This window comes from Pyxicephalus adspersus, chromosome 6, assembly GCF_032062135.1.
Source record: "Pyxicephalus adspersus chromosome 6, UCB_Pads_2.0, whole genome shotgun sequence".
NCBI lineage: Eukaryota > Metazoa > Chordata > Amphibia > Anura > Pyxicephalidae > Pyxicephalus > Pyxicephalus adspersus.
The window spans coordinates 59530878-59543520 of NC_092863.1; positions in this window are offsets into that span (position 1 = coordinate 59530878).

Here is a 12643-nt window from a genome sequence, read left to right on the forward strand (position 1 = left end):
GTCCTTCGGGGGCTATGCCAATGAAGGAGACTTTGCATTAGAGCACAAAGGCAACCTACAGAGAGAAAAAGATTATATACAAGACAGAATATGTTTTCATAATTGTTCAATGATCAGATACTCTTTAAAACCTGAAACTTTTCCTAGGCACAAATCAATGTGAGCTCTGCTGGAAGATTGCAGTAGATTAGAAATACACCTACAGATAAAAGACTAGCAGCGTTAAACAACAGCACTGATGCTTAGTTTTTCCAGATGGGTAAATAACATCATTGTAGATAGGCTCTCGATGTCATTATTATCATATATTAACACTGATGTTGTGTACCACTGCTCATCATTTTATACAAATGTTACAAGTAGTTGATATTGTAGAGGAAATGGAAAAACAATATGAATGCAATGGTAGCACTAGCAGGATAAACAAAACAGATCTGCAGCATAGTTCTAGACAGAATGCTAAATTCATTTATTAAAGCGAAACTAATCCCTTACACTTAGAAATTGCACCCAGGTAGGTCCTTAATTGCAGAAGGAACATTGCCTGCAATACAATACCCGTACCTGCCTGATCGCACTTTTCGAAATATACTCCCCTGTCCCCATTAAGTCACATGGACCGCCATCTTCTTTCTTCTTCTCTACCTGGTTTTGATCTTCAGCCACCTTAATTAGATGAATAGAATGATGTAACACTGAATGATGTTCATTAAGTCTGGCAGCCCTGGATGGAACCAGGATGCCCACCAGATTCCAGACATCCAGCTCAACTTTTTTTTGTGGCAGGTAAGTATACTTTCTTGGATATCACTTGTGCCTTCTGTAGCAATGAACCTACCTGACTGCTTTTATGGTTCTGATTTAACAGGTAAGCTCTACTGTGTTAAAGAACAAAAGGGATTAGCTAAAAAGATTAAAGGCTGTTCACTTGGCAAAGTGATTGTTTATTAAGCTTAGAAAATAAGTGTTAACTTTCAAATGCAAATGCTATTTTTATTTACCTTGCACATGGCTGGGTACGCAAGGCAAAGACCTTCTCTTTATTTAATATGCATTTACTAAGTGAACAGTCTCTTAGTAAACAAATCCCACAGTCACTTTCTGCTCATTTATTGTTTCTATTTCTCTAGACAAAAACTAGCATTTAATCCAGGGGTACCCAACCTATGCCCACCAGGCCTGGCTACATTTCAGTGTAATCAATGCTGCCCGGTCCCCTGTTAATTTTGATTTGATAGGCTTGAAGGCGATTTAATTTTAATTAAAAACAAAACACCAGCCTATCAGAAGGCCCCGAATAACCACATGGTCCACTAAAGGTATTTTCTAATTGCCTAGCTGTTTTAGTGACTATATCTGCTAGTCTACATGAACTTGGCTGCCAAGTTCTAGACCTATGTATAGAATGGTGAACCTGACCCTCAACCAAAAAAAATTGAGGATCCCTTATAGATCCCAGGGGTAGGCGAGGGGATATTTTTTTTATAATTGTTTAGATTTGGATAGAGTGGGGAGGAATTAGAACACCTCCTAACTGCTATCCCAGATTTTGATACATAGATTTCTGCTTATTCTCTGTCCTGCTGACAGTTTTAACAAAGTGTAAGTAATGGACAATTTGCAATAGTAAAATATATGTAAATACCAAAGCAGATATTGGACCTCCATCCCCCCTATTGCTGGGTTCTTCTTCCTGCTCAACACCCCCAGTATTGATATCTCCCAGGAGTCCTGGGGGCTTTTCATTTACGGTTGTGATATGACAGTAAACACTGACAAAGATCAAGTTGTTTTTGTTGACTTTAAGATTTTAATAGCTGAACGTCATGATTTACGTGGATGGATGACTTGTTTAAAGGGCAGTAAAGGGTTAATTGGCCAAAGCGTAAGCAATCAGAAAATAAAGCAGTTTATTTACTGACCCTAATCTCTTGCTCTGGTTATTTTAACCTCTCCTATTAGGTTAATATGGCATCTGAGCCACTTTTGTAAAATCAAATATGAAAATAGAATTTGGCTTGCTCCTACAGCTGTTCTTGGCTTGCTGTCTTCTACCTCAAACTTTCACCAGAGGGCAGCACGACATTGTTAATTGCTAAACTGGGACCTTTAATCTCTATAAATAATTTGAATTTATTTTGACTAGCTCAGTGCAGTCAAGGTATAACTAGAATAAATGCACGTATTGTAGCTAAATAGTAGACTTCATTGGCTGAAGTCTGGTGACACTAAATTAACTCCTGATGTCAGTTCTATGTTCAAAGTAATCCAATGAAAAATGCAGTGAAGCAGAAAAGGACAGACAAGACAGAATTGAATATCTGGGAGTATGTGTTTGCCGTTATAACTATCAAGGCACCTTACTTATTTTACAAAGGGCAGGTGCATTCTACAAACGTACACTGCAATTATGGTAGTCAATAAAACATGCTGGGCAAATAAATTGAATTTAGAAAACTAAATCCCTGTTATAATTGGTTAGTGCCTTAAAGCTGAAACATAAAACTTCTTGTAGGATTTTACTGTTATTCTATATTAAGGACATTCTCTCTCATTTTTGTCCTGTGTATCAGTGTGACAGTTATGTAACTGAATTATGCTGAGGTTTTTTTTTTTTTTTTGCGGGGTGCACACATTGCCACATAAAAATCCCAAAGAACAAAACACCTTGTACATGAAGAATGTCTAAGAACAAAAGCGCAGAACTATCTACAGCTTGTCAGTGGAGGGCTGGTCCAGACTAGTGGTGGCCAGATAGTTCTGATTATTGGCAAATCCAATTCAGATTAAATTTACTCCATCCATGGATAGGAATTTGAGCAATCCGAGTTCCAATCCAAACCTTTAGTTCAACTTAGGTTTTGGTGCTTAATAGTTATGGTGACATATGTAGGTCTTTAGCAAGAGATTCTAAGTAACAAAAACAACAGTGATGGAAAATGAACAGGATTACAATCTGTTTTGATAATTTAGCCACTGCACTGTTTTTTTAAGTCAAGGAAATTTTTATAAAAACTGAGAGTGCAGGCCTGGAACTGAACAGCTAAAGCGACCTTTACACAAACCTCAACACTAATCTTCCCTATAACCATTACACTATCCCTCTCTGTAACCCTCATACTACCCCCCTCTGTAACCCTCACACTACCCTTTCCCTGCAATCCTCATACTACCTCTCCCTGTAACTCTCATACTACCCTTCCTCAGACTATCCTTCCCTTTAACCCTTATACTGCTCATCCCTGAAGCCCTCACACTACCTCACACCTGCGTGCCTCCAATCAGCTGTGACCGCAGATTAGCATGTTCACTGGGCTGTACTTATCAATGATAAGTACAGCATGGTGACCGTGGGAACTGAACTAAGATGAACTCTCAATGGAGAAACTCCATTAAAGTTCACCTGGAGTTCGCCTGCAGTCACAGCTGATTGGCACTCGTGTGCCTCCAATCAGCTGTGACTGCAGGTTCCCACACTTTTGAAAATTCCATTGAAGTGTAGATTCCTATGCTCCCCGGGCTGTATTGATAAGTACAGCCCAGGGAGCATAGGAATCTACACTTCAATGGAATTTGCAAAATCGGTTTGCGGAAATTTCGCAGACCTATAGGACGTAAGGGGAAAGTTTTGCGAGAATGTCAGAGGCTAGTCCTAACACCAACTCTTCCTGTAGCCCTAACACCAAACTTCCCAGTAACCCTTACTCTACCTCTCCTTGTAACCCTCACACTAACCCTCATTGTCACCTTCACAATAACCCTCCCTGAAACCTTCTCACTAACCCTAAATCTCACTAAACTAATGTTTACTCCGAGATGTTCTGTTTATAAATGTTTTTACTCAAGATTCACAAAGCTTTCACTCAAGAGTCACTCATTTTTCTAATTAGAGATTTATAGAAAAGTGTAAAGCCTGAATAAAAACTATGTGATAACATATATAAATACCCCATTTTTTGAGGTAGCCTGAGAAAGGGAAGGGAAAACATTCCCAACAGTTCCTGCCCATTGGGTTAACTTATCCTATTTTGGAAACTCAGCATGAAGAGAATATAAATCCTTCCATATTGAGGGTAATTTCTCTAGGAAACAGTTGTCACTGAAAAATCTATACCCGCTGGACACATTCCTCCCTCACCCAAATTTTTCCAAATTCTTTCCAAAATATAGAAAAAATAATGCCTTTAGAAAAAAAAAAATCTAAGTTAATACATGGGTAACACCAGTAGATGGTGCTGTGTCCCACATAAAATGTGTAACAAACTTGCTGTTAGATATTGAAGAGTTTGTTACCCAAGAACACTGCACCATCTCTACTGGTGGCCAGTAGTAATGCACAGAAGATCATTTAGGAGCAAGTGACTCATCCAATCCAACCAATTTAAATGTCCAAAATACTACCCTAAATACTAAGTACTTGTATTTAGGGGCAAAACGATACTCAGAATGAGCCTGTATGATTTTATTTTTGTTGATTTAAATTTGTTGCCATCTACATTGATTACTGTTTGGAATGCTGGCAACGTTTATGCCTAGGTTTGAGTCAAAACAGGTTTCTTTGCTTTTCTGAGGTAAAAGTAAGTACATTTGTTTATATTTTGATTAGAGTGAGGGTTACAGGGAGGGTTAGTGTTAGAAATGGTGTAAAAAGGTAATAGTTATAAGTTAAAGTTATACAAAAAAAAAAAACTAAATTTTATATACACTGCTTTGCTAAATTCTAACATGATAAATATTTGTATATTCCATGAATTTTTTCTAGCACCGATCCCTGCCGATAAATACAGTAAATCTTTGTGCTAACGGCGTTAAGTCTCAGCTCATCATTTCAAATAGTTTGAATTAGCCTTGGGACATTCAGTATTTGCTCAATGTTCATTTTCTTATGTCATTGTTGCAGTTCTAGAGGACAACTTTAAATTATGTTTATAAAGTACATTGTGACTTTTACAAGAGAGAAATCTACAACATACAGCAGAGAGCCATGGAAAATGTAATTTTTATTTTGAACAAGTAGTTATGTGTATTGAATACATGATGGCAAAGCAGAAATGTAATTTCAATTTTGATATTAGCCTCAGACTTGAATATTAATTTACTCTTAATGCCTTCCTGACCAGGCCGTGCAGACTTTTAAATCAATTTATAGATACATACATTGTTTTCTTATTATTCATAATTCATTCATTGAGCAATTGCTTCTATGTCTTCATCATTAGAATGAAGGAAACACATCTGTATGATAAAGCAGCATTTTTTTTGTATTAATTCCCCAAGAATGATGAAGAGCTAAGAAGATGTGTTACCGGCTCTCAGTTCTTGCACAAAGTCACATGGATAGGGATAATCCTTGTATGAATACTAATGCCCACAGCTATCATAGACTGCATAACTGTATTTACTCAAATATAAACCAATCTGAATATAAACCAAGGTAACTATTACCTGAAAATACAGGAAAAGGCTTTTACTTGAGTAAAAACCTTGAGGAAATTAATGCTGCTAATAATATTCAAAACAGTAATCAATCGATACCATTAAAGTTAACATGAATCAATATATCTATGTTTGGTGTATTATTTTTAAACATTTTTTTTTTTTAAATTACATGGGCTCAGTATATATATCTTTTCTTCCTTTTTTGCAGTTTAAAGTATTTTGTAGATGTAAACTCTAAATAAATAAGGCTTAGCATGTGACTCCAGTGGTAAGTTCTAGATGCCAGGTACATTCTCTGCTAATTTAAGTTGTGGTCCCTCCTAATGAAAGGAAAGCAGGGTATGTACTGTGGAAGACGGTTTGGATGTTTGACAAACAACGGTCACAGTTTTGTTGTATTTTCTAAAAGACCATGGATAGTTGGGAAGGATTTGGGTAGGCTCACCTATCCCACCGCAGTTTCATGGCAGCCAGACAGGCACATCTGGAACAGAAAGGTGCAAGGTGTGTCTATGTTTTGGAGCAGCTGAGCTGCAGGTAGCAATAAAAGGGAGCTGCTGGCTGTCTGAGGGAAATACCTGAACGGCTTGGCACCTTTACCTGCCTGTGGGGACAGCATGTCCTCCTGGATCAGATGCTCGAGCTGTACTGTCCTACTAACAATATGACAAAAGCTGAAGTAAGCATTTTCATGTTTTTTTTATATAAGTATAAACTGTTTTTAATTATTTATTAAATAGAATTAAATTATTCTTGAACTTCAGCAGTGTCCCACAAAGTTTGGGCTGTGGATCCTGATCCCCCAACTTTACCCTTTCTAAAATACTGATTAATATATTTATTTTTTTCTTTTATTATTAATAATAATATTAATAATAATAATTATGTATAATATTTTTTATTATTAATACTTTTAGATAATATTAATATTAATTGTTCTAATTTGATGCATCTAAGTGCTGCTGTTCTGCAGATACTTCCTGTCTACCTGCCTGCATGCACTCCATGGTTTTATGGCATTTTGCATTGTGGATTTCCTGATGATGGACCATGCATATTATGTATTTAAGTCCCTTTTCTCAAAGCCAGAATAAAGGGGTGATTTGTTATGATCACAGTGAGGAGATGAGGTCTAGTTTTGTGAAGGGTTGCATTATAATTGTCACATAAATGGCGTAGCCCTTCTAAGCTATGAGTCTCTGCAGGTACTATTGACTATATGGTTGTTTCTCAGTAGTTGTCTGTCAAATGCCATTTATTCCCAGTTTTTCAGTTTGCTGGATGACCTTTTTCCAGGAATATATATATATATATATATATATATATATTGTTTCCATATATAACCTATATTGTTATTCAAGATACATTGAAATGTGAGATTTTGTTTGCTCAATCAATCCACACCTAATTTGTGTTTTTCAGTACCTAAATTCTGCATTCATTGAGATATTATTTTTTTTCAGAATCTGGTTTACTTAGTACCACATCAATTGCACAATCAGACTCCACTCAGCTTTTGTGACTTCTGTAGGTAATTGGTTACACCAGAGTTGATTTAGTTGTTTCACAGCAAATTATGTGGATACCAGCTCAATCAAGACTTTTGCCGTGTTTCCAATTGTTTGGACATTTTTTTTAATCATTTGGATTTTCTGGATTTTTTTCCACATTAGCAGTATAAACTATTTTTTAAAGATCAGTGACATATTTCATTTATTCTATTTGTAACACTTGTATGTATATGTAATGTATAAAGTTTGAAGAAGGAAAATACTTATACAGAGCACTGTATGTGTTTATGCTGTTATTTCTTTATCTAGCACAACTAATATTTTGGTCCATATAGTAAAAACCTATAACTTCTTATAGGGAAGTCAGGGGTTCTCTTCAAACCACAGTTGTAGCTTTCAGCAAACCGCTAAACTACATTGCTTCAGCACAATCTAGTGGAACTTAACCTAATGCACATGGTTAATAGTGGAAACTGCTTGGTTTATATATTATGTTGAATATAATGAGCTTGGCATATGCTAGGAGACATGTTATTGTCTATTAAACTGAATGCAGGAAAATACTCCTGTGTCTCATTATATAGCAATCATTTATTGCCGTGTTGTATAAGCTGACTTAATGCTTTCCACTAACACATTTACTTCCAAGAATAGGGAAAGGTGATGTTTTTATATCTAACCTAAAGTCCTTATCACTGTAATTGTTACATAATAGTTCCATACAGGGCATTATTTTTTAAAGTTTGCCTTTTTGCATCCAGGAAAGTTCCTTTCTGTTCTCAATGTGCTTTAAATAATCTGTCTGTTTCAGTACAATCGTTGGAAGTATAAATATTCCATAAATGAAGGCAGCTGTCTAGACTGCTGTGTTTGAGAGCTTTAACAGATATATAAAAAAAGATTAATCCTACACAAATAGAGGTATTGACCTTCACTTTGCATGTAACATTCACTCTGATGAAAGCTCGGACACTTGGGGTGATGATGAATGTCCTTGGAGCTCTCAGGACCAAGAAAGAATTGTGCAGATTATCTGAAATGCTCATTTTAAAGACAGAAAATATTACTCTTTTTTCACATAGAGACAAGCAGTCCTGTTTTTAGAAATATATTAGAGAAAAGTGGCAATTTAGCCTCATTGCTACAAAAGTGAAAGATTTCAGAGAATACTGTACTTTTTAACAGGTTGTCAGAGGTGACAATGAATAAAAGCCGCAAATATGTGAAATTCTGTAGAGTTTTATGCTTTGCTAACACGATTTTTATTAGGATAATGAGAGACAGAATAATGTGTTATTGCCTTGCTTGTAAGCAGCAAAAGAACCAGTGAAACCAAAATGTTTAAAAAAGGCTTAAAGTGGACCATTCAAGGAAATTATAGTGGTAAGGTAACACTAGCTTTAGTGGAATACACAGATCTATACAGTTCTTGACAATATAGAATCATTTGTTAGAGGAGCCAGGAACATTTACAAACATGTTGTTTACTGTGTATATTTTATCTTTATAGAAGGATATAGGAAAATGTATTACTTACTGTAAAGTTTTTTTTTGATGAGATCCAAGTCAGCATTGGATGGATTAATCCCTTTCCACTACCATTCTCAGGACCTAACTAGATAAAATTAGGACAGTCCTTACACCTAAGAGTCTGTAACTAGCCCTCCTTAAAAAACAAGTGTAGGTATATAAATGCTAACATGGAGCCTATCAATAAAATGATGGTAAGTAATACATTTTCTGTTTTCCCACTCAATGTCAGCATACAATGGGAAATAACTAGCAAACCTAGAGAGGGAAGTTCAAAATTGTAACCAGTAGACAGACCTTTATCGACCAAAACTAACAGTAGTTAAGGCTGCAGTGCAGTAATGACACACAATGGGCCTAATTTAATAAAGCTACCCAAGACTGGAGAGGATCTACTTTCATCAGTGAAGCTGGGTGATCCAGCAAACCTGGAATGGATTTCCTAAAAGTCATTTGCTATTTTTAAGCAAATGTTTTCAATCCTGTACCAGATCCATTTTACCCAATCAAAGCAGCCTAGGTGCATCCACCTTTACCTTTCATCTAGTACACCAGGTGCTGCTTTTTTGTTTGGGTGCAACAAGGGATCTTGTAAGAGGAAAAAGGAAGGAATACTATGTGTATAGACAGCCTTGAATTTATCTAGTTCGGCTCAGAGAGTGGAGTGGAAAGGGTTTAACCCATCACATGCTGACATGGAGTGGTCAGGAAATGATACTTAACACCTTGTAACCAACATTTCACTTACACCTTGTAATCTTTTTCTTAATCTTGTGTCCAGTTCCCTACATACTCACTTGCCTCCACCTCTTCCTCCCCTTCTTGAATATGCATCTCCCTTCTTATTTCCCATCAACTGTTTTTCAAAATTTAGGACCAGATAGGCAGTGGTATCTCTTTAAAAATGACACTGATGGCGCTTCTGCATCATAAGCTAGATCCGGGTTTCCTGGTATCCCTTTGGGTTACCTCCCTCCCTTTTGTCGAATTTTCTTAATGGAGTTGATATTAACAATGTTCTCCTCCTATCTCTGATCCCCCCATTATATCATCAGCCATAACTGTACTTCAACTTCCTTTTCCCTTTCCCCACTCCCTTTCTTGAGGTATTTGGTTTTCTGTCTTACAAAGGTTGATAGTTATAACACAGTTATTCATGAATATATCTAATCTTGAAAGTGTTCAGGACATGCACCCAAATATGTCATGTACAGCCTATGCCCCCTATAGATTCAAACTGAATGTCATGCAGTATGGTTTTCAGTTTATTCTAAAGTTCTGATTTAAAGGTGTTCATCTTGTTGAAACACCATCTGTATCATTCTAAGATTCTCTCATGTTGGTTTAGAAAGTTTAAATTGTACAAAAGGGTTCTGTAATATACTTTTGAGCAAATGTATTTAAAACCGTTTTTTTATTGTAACGACCTTGAAAATCAGGTAATTCAACTAAACTGTTTTTTACAAGCTATGTATACTAATAATACTACTAATATTGCTGACAAGCTGATTCTGACTATCACAATCTAATTAATCACTATGGATATGTCAGAGTGACACACTGCAACTTATAATGCAAATTATAATGTTTCCTACACTTATGCAAAGGGTATACAATGACCTGCAATAAATTGCAGGACAGCATGCATAACACCATTTAAATGAGCCAGGAATAAACAAGAAGACATTTCAAGGTCACTTTTATTCACCAATAACAAAATTATCCATATTCATTCTCCCTCGTGTTTGTAGTGCTAGCAAAAAGTTTATACTCTTTAACTTGATTAGATTTATGTTAGCCATGCAAAATAAACTTAGGGAAAAACATACATCTTATATATACTGCATGATATTGCTTCAGCATGTCTTCAATTCTACAGCTGTTCAGCTGAATATGTCCTGATGTTTGGGTTTGCATCCAGACACCAGGAATGGTGGTTATAGATTGTAATAGACAGAAATTTTATGTATACAAGTTTGTTATTTTCAGCCCATAAAAAAATTGACATACAGAACAGATTATGCTTTCCCAATGAACTTTTAACTTTTTATTTTGTTTAGGGATTTGTGTTCTGTTGTATGTAAGTTTTAACTCCTTTGGGGGAAATGAGGGGTACCAATATACTCCTGTTTTTTTTTCTGGGAGGTGGTGGATAAGTTGTGGGCTTTTTTATATCTCATCTTAACTATACAGGGAGGAGGTGTTCTGCCATTCACAACTGGGAAACTTTGAGATTTCCCTTTAGTGCATAGGAAAGTACACTAGATTTTTCTGTAAAAAGTACTTACTACTTACTATCAACTGTCTCAACTAAGGACCGGTAAGCCGAATATAATAGTATTATAAAATATAGTTTAATAAGTATTGTATATGTGTGTGTATATATTATATATACATACATATTTATATATGTATGTGTATATGTGTGTGTATATATATATATATATATACATATACACACACACACACACACATAACACTGAACCTGTACTAATGTAGTGATTAATGTTACCCTGCAGTAATTTCTGACTTTTTTGGGGGATATTTTTTACACTTTAATTACATATTGAAATAATTTTTTAATGATTCTTTTATTGTTACTAAAAACACTTGTGTCTTTATTATATGTAAATAGTATAAGGCTTTAGTGCAAAAATTCCTTTATAGTTTAAAATGATATATGTAGACAATGACCTAGAACTGATAAAGATAATTTGCATATGAACATGGGAACATTATGAAAATGACAGTTACACTATAGATCAACAACACAACTATTACATATACGTCACTGAAATGATTTATGCTTAGCAAAACAGAATAAATACATTTTCTAGGTCAGTGGAGATTGATGTCATTATCTGAGCTCTACAAAAAACGTATATGGTTTTTTAAGAATTAAAATTGAAAGCTGAGTTAGTAACCAATTATGAGATTCCAGGAATTGCCTAAAGCGATGATACATGTGACACAATCTTAATGTGAACAGCATATAACTAAATATAGTCTGCCTTCATTACATATACTGATAGTAGCCTGTTAACTATTTATTATTTCAGTAAATAGATTTTAAAATGTGTGCTGTAAAAAAATTACAGTTTTGTATAGATCTTTGTTTTAATCATAAAAACATTATGACAAATAGTATGTGCCAAGATGGTATTCTCAGAAAATAATTTCTACTGAATCCAGAAAATAATTACAAGACATTATTAAAATTGATTTCAAATATTTTCATTTATTTTCTAGATCCTTTTCAAATAATTGCTTCTAATCTATGTGTTAAAGTGTGGCAAAAACTGGCTATTTTATTACTCATTTTTTTTCAGCATGTACTTTTCATAGATTAGATTAAGGAAAACCATTACAAACATCATTGCTTCCCAGATTCTTCCTACTGTGAACCTAAAGTTCAACATTCACATAAATATAAAACTATACATATAAAAATTATAACTAAAGCAGCCTATATGTAAAAGAGCATTACATTATTTGTTGTTTCCCAATATACTGTACATATTTTACACATCATTGCATATCTTGTAGACATTGTAGGGAATGGATGTGCTCATGCTCCAGGAGTGACTGAACTGTACAAATGTGGTGATTATAACAGAATGTGACAACCCACCCTGTGTTCAAAGGCTTCTTGTAGACCAATTCAGGATTGCATAGTGAAAGGTGGCTCTAGGAAAGTAAGTGCCTGGAATATACCTTACTGATATTACTTAAACAAAGGCAGGTAAAGGGATTATACATTTGTTATTACAGAAACATGTATATTAGCACATCTTTGGTTTTAAGTTTTCGGGTTTTTATACTTTAACAATATACTTTAACACCCACACACTAAAAAGTGGATTGTTCTGAATTAAGTGTCCTAGAACCATTGTGGTCTGCACTAGGGGTCTGATGTCAGAAATCATGATAAGTAATTAGTATTTAACCACAAAATAGAACTACCACATGCCTCCCAACCATCCTAAGTTCTATGGGCATTCCCAATGTCCGTGTCCAGCTGATTGGAGGAGCACTTGTAGCTCTGTACAAAAACTGTGAATGCAGTGACTTCTTTTCTGATGGACCATGCCTGGAGCCGCAGCAGCAGGAGAGAAGAAGCAGTAACAGGGTACATTCCACAGAATTTAGGATGTTTTCCACTA